This window comes from Mesoplodon mirus, assembly GCF_964341445.2.
Source record: "Mesoplodon mirus genome assembly, chromosome: 5".
Taxonomy (NCBI): domain Eukaryota; kingdom Metazoa; phylum Chordata; class Mammalia; order Artiodactyla; family Ziphiidae; genus Mesoplodon; species Mesoplodon mirus.
This window is the reverse complement of record NC_138980.1, coordinates 142159228-142168765: the sequence shown is the minus strand read 5'-3', so window position 1 is coordinate 142168765 and position 9538 is coordinate 142159228.

The window sequence follows — 9538 nt, the reverse complement described above, 5'->3', positions numbered from 1 at the left end:
TGATCACCACCATCACCACCATCAGCAGCATCCACAGAGGCAGAATGAATTCATTAAGTTCCCACAGTCGGTATAGTGCTGTTCTGATCACCCACAAAACATACTGTCCAGTGGCCCTTTAGATGTTCACTAAATCATCTATGATTATTGTCTGAAGCTAAAGATGCCTTTCATAGGGACCAGCTTCCACCTGGCTGATATGTTTTGTTGCAATTGTTTTTTTAACCTTTCAATAACATGATTCATGCTTTTATCATACACAGGCTACTTTGGAGTCCCTGACCAGGAAGAGTAATAAGAAAACTATCTGAATACTATGTTGGTGAATATAAAAAAATGTGTTCTTTACAATAACTCTTTGAGGGGGCAGGTATTATTTTTCCCAGTTTATAAATAGTGAAGCAATCTCAAATAAGGTATGTGTCTTATTGACTTATAATCTTGGATAAGTGGTAGAGTCCATGTTTGATGACTGAAGGGGAAAATAAAACCCCAGAGAGCCATAGCCTTTGCAAAGGATTACCCTAGTGGTTTGAAAAGAGAGAGAAATAGCAAACTCTTCCTCTGACTCCTGGCCCAGCCTTTGGTCAAGATACCAAAACAGTCTCATCTCCCAGAGATTTGGAGCCCCAGGAACGGTGATAGAGGTAGAAGGAGGGAGCACTTTTCAAGTCAAACTCTTGATTTGAAAAGACATTGTGGACACCAGTGTGTGTGTACATGTGTGTGTGTGTGTGTGTGTGTGAGAGAGGGAGAGAGAGAGGAAGAGAAATAGAATGAGAGAGAGAGACTGAGAATGAGTTCACATGTGCTGATTCAGAAAGGAGACTGAGCTCAGGGATACAATAAAAGTTTATGTGGCCAGAGAAAATGAAAAAGCTGGTCATAGGATCCCTGTAAGCAAAGTCTCTGACTGAATGGGGACATCAAGTCCCCTGAGGAGCAGAGAGAATCAGAGCAGAACTCACATCCAGAAAGGAAAGAGGATCGGACTAGAAAGAAATGCCCACACAATCATTTCAGGCTCTGAATGGCCTTTATATAAACTTCTGCACATGGGGTAATATCCACAGAGATCAAAGCACCACGGCTACCCCAAACATCAAGCCGGTGAGTGCCTCACCAGATGCAAGCAGAACATGGTCCTGTGTCCCTCTATGTGCCAGGTCCATGAAGAACAGAGAACAATGCCTCACAGCACCCAGCAGACCCATTTCCCAAGGATTACTTTAAATCACAGGTTGCAAAGGGCTGTGTTATCCAGCGGCATTCTCAAGCTGCTGAGCCAGCAATCACCACCTCTTCGGCAATATCCATATCACTCAGGGTATCCTGGAAAGCTCTCTGGGTTCAAGATTCATCCCTGCTGTTTATTCATTGTGTGATCTAAGGCTCGTTGAGCCTCTGTGTCCTCTAAGACCTCTTGGCAGCACTGAGGCAAGATCAAATGAAAAAAGAGATGGAAAAATTACTTTGTAAACTGCAAAACACTTGTACTCTTGATAATTCTTTCAATTACAACATCTCCCAGCACGGACACACTCAGCCACAGCAGTAGATGGATGACACAGCTGGACCAAGGCTGTAGAAGTGCTTGCTCTCCTTCCTATTGCACCGATGACTGTTCTAAATCTACATATTAACCCATTTTCTCCTTACAGTCATACCAGAATGTACTATTATTATTCCCATTTTGCACATGGGGAAACTGAGGCGTGAGGCAGTTAAGTAGCCAAGTCCAATGTATCGTAGTTAAGAAAGTGACAGAGCCAGGATTCTAATCCAAGCAGTCAGAGTTCATGCTCAAAACCACTAAGTAACACCATTTCATCACAAACCATAATTGGCCCAGGAATAGGGCTACAGGTCAGTCATAATCAGCCTAATGAGAGCTGTTTCAGCTTTGGCATGTGGACACAGAGAGAAGGAAGCTCTCTTTCTGCTGGAACCAGCTCAGTCTGGAGCCAGTGGCAACCACTGCGACTGACCACACAGAAAAAGCTGTCTGCAGAATGAAGATCTCATACCGGGTGCGTTGGTTAGGGAGGCTACTACCAACCCAAATAAGTTTATCTGGGGCTTTCACAGTAGTCCAACATCAGTAATCTTGACTGAGTAGCTCACCTCCAAGCAGCAACCCTGTGACCCATTTTCCATGTTTTTGATCTTAAAAAAGCTGGATGGTTTTCTGTTGTGGCATGCCACCTGACAGCTCTAGATTTAGTTCAGATGTGTGGTTGAATAAAAGACAAGGGAGGTGTGGATAGAGGATCCAAAAGTAGGAGTTAGAGTTCTCCATTATCCTATCATCACATTAAGGATGTCTAAGGAAATGCCTAATGTCAAAAAGAAAGGAGTTCGCTGCTGGGCATCCCCCTCTTTACAACTTTTCTCCAGCTCTCTCCTGGCTCCCAAATTCAAGCCACCAGCCTCTAGTAGGAGGCAGGTGATGATCATTAGATCTAGGTCTAAATGAGAGACCTAGACAGATGATTCTGGCTCTCTGAAAACAAAGGCAACAAATGATTTGACCACTTGCATTCCATTTTAACACAATGTGCTGGACACACACCAAATCTGGAGGTACTCATTACCATAGTGAATAAGACACAGCCCTGCCCTGTAAGAGAATCAGGAAGATGCTGTATAGAAACAACGAAATGTGATAAATCTACGGTAGACATCTGGGTAAAATGCTTGAGAAACCAAGAGGCAAATGAGATTGAGAGCCTCTCAGAGATGTTACCACCAACAAGCCCTTTGGTGGATCTTTGAAGGAAATCCACAGACGAGAAAGCCCAGGGGTAAGCTCAGTCAACATCTCACCACGCCCTACTGAATGGCAAAAGTCTTGCCCCTTGGATTCAAGAACACCAGAGCTTAGTTCAGATAATACCCCTCTGATGCATCATGAATATCAAAGTGTTTCTTGGAGGAGATATGGAGATATATGTATATGTATAGCTGATTCACTTTGTTATAAAGCAGAAACTAACACACCATTGTAAAGTAATTATACCCCAATAAAGATGTTAAAAAAAAAAAAAACAGATCAGAATCAATACTCACTGACTCCTGAGCTTCCCTGAAAGCCAAACTCTTCTGGAACCATTTCCCCTTTTTCTTCTCCTCTGATTCACATCTCTGAAAAAGACCAAGAGCTATTTTTTTCTTTTTACCTGTGACTCAGTGCTGATTCATTTCTTCACTATTTCATACAATTTCCTTTGTTATTCTCTTTGGCTGAAGCTTATCTACTTCCTATAATTTCCTGAAGTTTAGATTTCCCCTACCATGTCACTTATTCAATTCAAAAAGGCACAGGCATCTCATAATCAGATCATTTTATTAATTGCTATAGAAGTATGGGATCAAGTTTGAAATACTGGCTGTATAAAATGAAACTTCAGGCTCTATGAAAATGTAACTCACTCCAGCTGACAAATTAGTTGGTGCCCAGGCCCCATCTCCCTGCCTCCTGTTTTCCTTCACCCCTTCTACAGCTAAACAGGCACCATTAGTGTTTTGTGTGTGGTGATGGCACAGCTAATCATCACACTGGGACATTTTTGGAAGTGAAAGAAGGTGCTAAAATCAGCAACAAGCTTTGGTTGAGCTACAACGTGTATGTATTAGGAGTGCCCTGGACAAACCAAGCTATAAGATCATCCAATTATTACATCTTGTTAGGCATTCCTATGGTGGTCATCATCTTGGCCAGTCAGCCTGATGACTTAGTTCGGATGGTAGAGAAAGTATTTTCCTTTTCAGCACAGTTAGGACTTTCCAAGCAAAGGAAACTAAAACTTGGGTTCAAAGGCAAACCTTGGGGAGGTCCCAGGTGGTCCAGTGGTAAAGGATCCACATTCCAATACAGGGGACGTGGGTTCGATCGCTGGTTGAGGAACTGAGATGCCACATGACGCGGTGCAACTAGGCCCGTTGCCACAACTACTGAGCTCCCATGCCTCAACAAGAGAGCCCGCGTGCTGCAAACTACAGAGCCCATGCGGCCTGGTCTCCACGCGCCACAACTAGAGACAGAAAACCTGCACACCACAATTAGAGAGAAACCTGTGTGGCTCAATGAAGACCTGACACAGCCAAAAAGAAGAAGAAGAAGAAGAAGAAGAAGAGAGAAAAGAATGTCATTTATTTTTTTAAAAAAGGCAAACCTTGGAAGTTAAAGGGTGTTAGACATGAAGCCAACAGCTCCTATTTGTAGGGTAACCAAACTTATCTCCTCACGAGCCAAATGCTTGCTTGCACTCCAGGGTGGGGACTTTCCCCTTACTTCCTGAGAGAATTGGTTTACATTCAAAAGATTGTACATGACAGGAGAGCAAAGTCTTTTCTCCCTCTCTCAGAAGCAGAGTTTCAATTAATTGCTTTTTTCCTGTGTATGGATCAGACTTCCTTGTTTCTCTGCATGTCTCATAAATTTTGTTGAAACCTGGACATTTCAAATAATATAATGTGGCATCTCTGGAAATCAGATTCTCCCCTCTCCCCAGGGTTTGTTGTTGTTGCTTGTTGGAGTTGTTGTTTGTTCAGTGACTTTTCTGAACTAATTCCATAAAATATGTATTCGTTGTCATGGCTTACCACTGAGGTCGCTGCTCAGTTAGCTTTATAATCAACTAATGACTGAATGGAGAATTTCTTAAATGTCTGAATGAATAAATCTCCAGTCTTTGCCAAGGGCCTCTGTGTGCAGGTTGAAGCTTGTCTTCCACATTCAACCAGGCAGTTTATAACTCTGCCTTAACCTTCACTTCTTGCTTATACAGAGCCTCAAGGTCAACCAAAGGTGAGGACACAGGGCCTTCTAGCATCATTCATAAGCATGCACGCAGCCCTACATGTGCATATAGTTGTCTAGATTTTCAGAAATAAGTTAGAGCTTTTCAAAGCACCTATGGATAATTCATTATTCAGTGTTTCATTTCAAGCTTGTGTTTAATCTATTGTTTGCCTTAATTGTTGTGTTTCATTTCAAGCTTGTGTTTAATCTATTGTTTGCCTTAATTGTTATCCGTCGCCTGAGGCAGCTGTGAGGTACCTGTACTTGCTTATAAATGTTTTCAACAAATGATGCAGGGAAAGGGGTTTAGCCTTGGATGAGCTCAAGTCAAGTCAAATAAAGAAAAGTCTTCTCAGCTGCACAGCACAGGGAGATCAGCTTGGTACTTTGTGACCACCTAGAAGGGTGGGATAGGGAGGGTGAGAGGGAGATGCAAGAGGGAGGAGATATGGGGATACATGTACATGTATAGCTGATTGCTTTTTTATAAAGCAGAAGCTAACACACCATTGTAAAGCAATTAAATTATACCCCAATAAAGATGTTAAAAAAAAGAAAGAAAAGTCTTCTGATTGAGGTCTTCTGGGGAATCACCAGCCAAAGCAAATAATAACAGTTCTCTGGGAATGAAGTTTTGAAAGAGCTCAAGCTCCATTCTGCTGTCTCTAATACCAACATGCAGACCCTGATTTTTCAAGGCTACCACTGAGCTGGGGAGCAAGGGATGAGAATAGGGCACATTAAATGCCACAAACCTCAGTTTTCTTACTGAGATTCAGTCATTTTTCTCTACTAAATGATCCACAGTTTTCTGCAAGCTTTTGGTTAACGTCTAGATTTCTGAAAAAGTTTATTTTATCCCAATCAAATTCCAGCAAGTTACTTTATGGATGTCCACAAGCTGATTCTAAAGTTTACATAAAGAAGCAAAAGACCCAGAACAGCTGACAACTTATTGAATGAGAAGAGCAAAGTTGGAGGACTGATGCTACCTGACTTCAGGACTCACTATCAAGCTACCAAGACAATGCTGTATTGGCAAAAGAACAGACAAATGATCAATGGAATGGAGTAGAGAACCCAGAAATAGACCTATGTAAACATAGTCAATTGATTTTTGACAAAGGAGCAAAGGCAATACAGTGGAGCAAAGACAGGCTCTTCAACAAATGGTGCTAAAACAACTGGATATCTAGACACAGACCTTACAACCTTTACAAAAATTAACTCAAAATGGATCATAAACCTAAATGTAAAATGCAAACTATAAAACTCCTAGAAAATAACATACAAGAAAACCTAAATGACTTTGGGTATGTTGATGCCTTTTTTAGATACAACACAAAAGACACAATACATGGAAGAAATAATTGACAAGCTGGACTTCTTTAAGATTAAAAACTTCTGCTCTGTGAAAGACAATATCAAGAGAATTAGAAACAAGCCACAGGCTAGAAGAAGATATTTGCAAAAGACACATCTGATATCAGGACTGTTATCCAAAATATACAAAGAACTCTTCAAACTCAACAGTAAGAAAAAAAATAACCAGATTAAAAAATGGGCCAAATATCTTAACAGACACCTCACCAAAGAAAATGTACACATGGGAAATAAGCATATGAAAAGATACTCCATATCCTATGTCATGGGGAAATGCAAAGTAAAACAATGAGATACCACTACACGCCTATTAGAATGGTCAAATCCAGAACACTGACAACACCAAATGCTGGTGAGGGGGTGGAGCAACAGGAACTCTCATACATTGCTGGTTGGAATGGAAAAAGGTACAGCCACTTTGTAAGACAAAGTGGTTTTTCCTTTAGAGGTTTCTTACAAAACTAGACATACGGTAGTGCCCTCTATCTGGAGTTTCTCTTTCCATCATTTCAGTTACCCGTGGTCAACAATGGTCTGAAAATATTAAACAGAAAATTCCCAAAATACACAATTCCTAACATTTAAAATTTCAGGTCATTCTGAAGAGTGTGATGAAATCTCATGCCATCCTGTTCTGTCCCACACAGGACGTGAATCATCCCTCTGTCCAGTGTACCCCATACATTAGTCATTTAATAGCCTTCTCAGTTCTCTCAGCTGCTCTAGCAATGTGATTGTGTTATTTTACTTAATAATGGCCCCAAAGCACAAGAGTAGTGATGCTGGCAATTTGGATATGCCAAAGAAAAGCCATAAAGTGCTTCCTTTAAGTGAAAATGTAAAGTGCTTTTTTTTTAAGTGAAGAGGTGTAAGTGCTCAATTTAAGAAAAAAAATTGTATGCTGAGGTTGCTAAGATCTATGGTAAGGATGAATCTTCTATCAGTTAAATGGTGAAGAAGGAAAAAGAAATTCATGTTAGTTTTGCTGCTGAACCTCAGACTGCAAAAGTTAACAGCCACAGTCCTTGGAAAAAGCATTAAGTTTTAAGATATTTTGGGAGAAAGAGAGAGAGAGACCGCATTCACATAAATTTTATTACAGTATATTGTTATAAAAAATTGTTCTAGCTTATTATTAGCTATTGTTGTTAATCTCTTACTGTGCCTAATCTATAAATGAAACTTTATCATAGGTGTGTTTGTACAGGAAAAAACATAGTATACCTAGGTTTTGGTACTCTCCAAGGTTTCAGGCATACATTGCGGGTCTGGGAATGTATCCTGCATAGATAAGGGAGTACTACTGTACTCTTACCATATGATTCAGCAAGCATGCTCCTTGGTATTTATCCAAAGGAACTGAAAATTATGTCCTCACAAAACTTGCACACAGATGTTTATAGCAACTTTATACATAATTACAGAAACTTGGAAGCAACCAAGATGTCCTTCAGTAGGTGAATGGATAAATAAACTGTGGTACATCCAGACAACAAAATACTATTCAGCACTAAAAGGAAATGAGCTATCAGGCCATGAATAGATGTGGAGAAACTGTAAATGCATTATTACTAAGTGAAAGAAGCCAATCTGAAAAGGCGACATACTATGTGATTCCAACTATATAACATTCTGGAAAAGTCAAAACTATGGGGGCTTCCCTGGTGGTGCAGTGGTTGAGAGTCCACTTGCCGATGCAGGGGACACAGGTTCGTGCCCCGGTCCGGGAGGATCCCACATGCCGCGGAGCGGCTGGGCCCGTGGACCACGGCCCCTGAGCCTGTGCGTCCGGAGCCTGTGCTCCGCAATGGGAGAGGCCACAACAGTGAGAGGCCCGCGTAAAAAGTCAAAACTATGAAGACAATATCTAAATGCTACCAACAAATTAATAATTTAAGAAAAGCAGTCTGCTAACTGAACAAAGTCTACAAATTGGGAATAAACAGCCCAGAGGCAGGTTATAATTTCTAGTGTGGTGTAACAGTGGGAAATAGTGGGAAACATTTAATAAGGTTGAGTTAGGGCCTTATTTAAAAAAAAAAAAAAACTTGATTTCTAGGCTTGGAAATGTGCGCTTAAATTGGTGTACACTGGAAAACCACTGAATATTTTTGAGCAGAAAAGGGGAGTGATATGAGTTCTGCTAGAAAAAGATTAATCTGGAGATGGAGTGGAAAATAGATGGGAAAGGCTGGGGGAGGGGGAGGGGAGGGCAGGCAGACAACTTACAAGTCTACAGCTCTATTTTAGGTACGAAATCATGTGCAGGATTTGGGTAGAAGCTTCAAACAGGCATTCAGTAGAAAGGAAGCACAAGGCACAATAAAATGCAGATGCATCAGTACAAAAAAACCACTATACTCCTTTTGGGGAAAAAAACATACATAGGGTCCAAGTCAGCCTGAAAGTTTAAGAACTGAATGAGAAAAGCAAGTTGGTTGTGAATGCTAAACAACTTTGGAGCTGTGCCCCCTGCCCAGCCCTATTGTGGAAAGGCGGGTTTCACACACTTAACCCCACACCCACACAGGTGTACCAAACAGCCCATGGAAAAGAGCTCTAAGGACCCAAGCAAGCTAATGATGAGTCATGCCCAAGGGTGGTCCCCCTAAGTGAGAAATCAGTCTTGATGGGGCTGGGAGAGAGACTTCATAAAACTCTGCCTCATGCATAACCCTACTCTCTCATTATATTGACAGAATCTCCCAAGTTCAGAAGGACCCAAAGAGTCAACACAGGTTCCAGACTAGCTATGAAGCGCGTCCTCTAGTGTCCATGTCTCAGGGTTTCCAGACCCAGAGCTTCCAACTTTTTTTTTTTTTTTTTTCTTTTTGCTGTATGCGGGCCTCTCACTGTTGTGGCCTCTCCCGTTGCGGAGCACAGGCTCCGGATGCGCAGGCCCAGCGGCCATGGCTCACGGGCCCAGCCGCTCCGCGGCATATGGGATCCTCCCAGACCGGGGCACGAACCCGTATCCCCTGCATCGGCAGGCGGACTCTCAACCACTGCGCCACCAGGGAGGCCCCAGAGCTTCCAACTTTTAAGCCTCACTTCAATTCTGTCTTTAAGAAATGTCATCTCAACCCTTTTTCACTTTCCTCTTCCTCATCCTAGCCTCTCTCCCCAAAACGACTCACCTGATCTCTGCTCTGTTCTTTCATACTTTTATTCTAGATCACAGGCTAAACCAACTGATGCAGACACTAGTGATACCCATGCTCTCTCACCCCACCCCTGAGTTCACCTGCATCTGCAGTGAGCAGTCCTGTCCATCGTGCCCACATTAGGTACACCCATCCTGCTGTCTTCTGACTGGGGCTTTCTCCTGTGCTTTAGGAGCTTGCTCAGCCC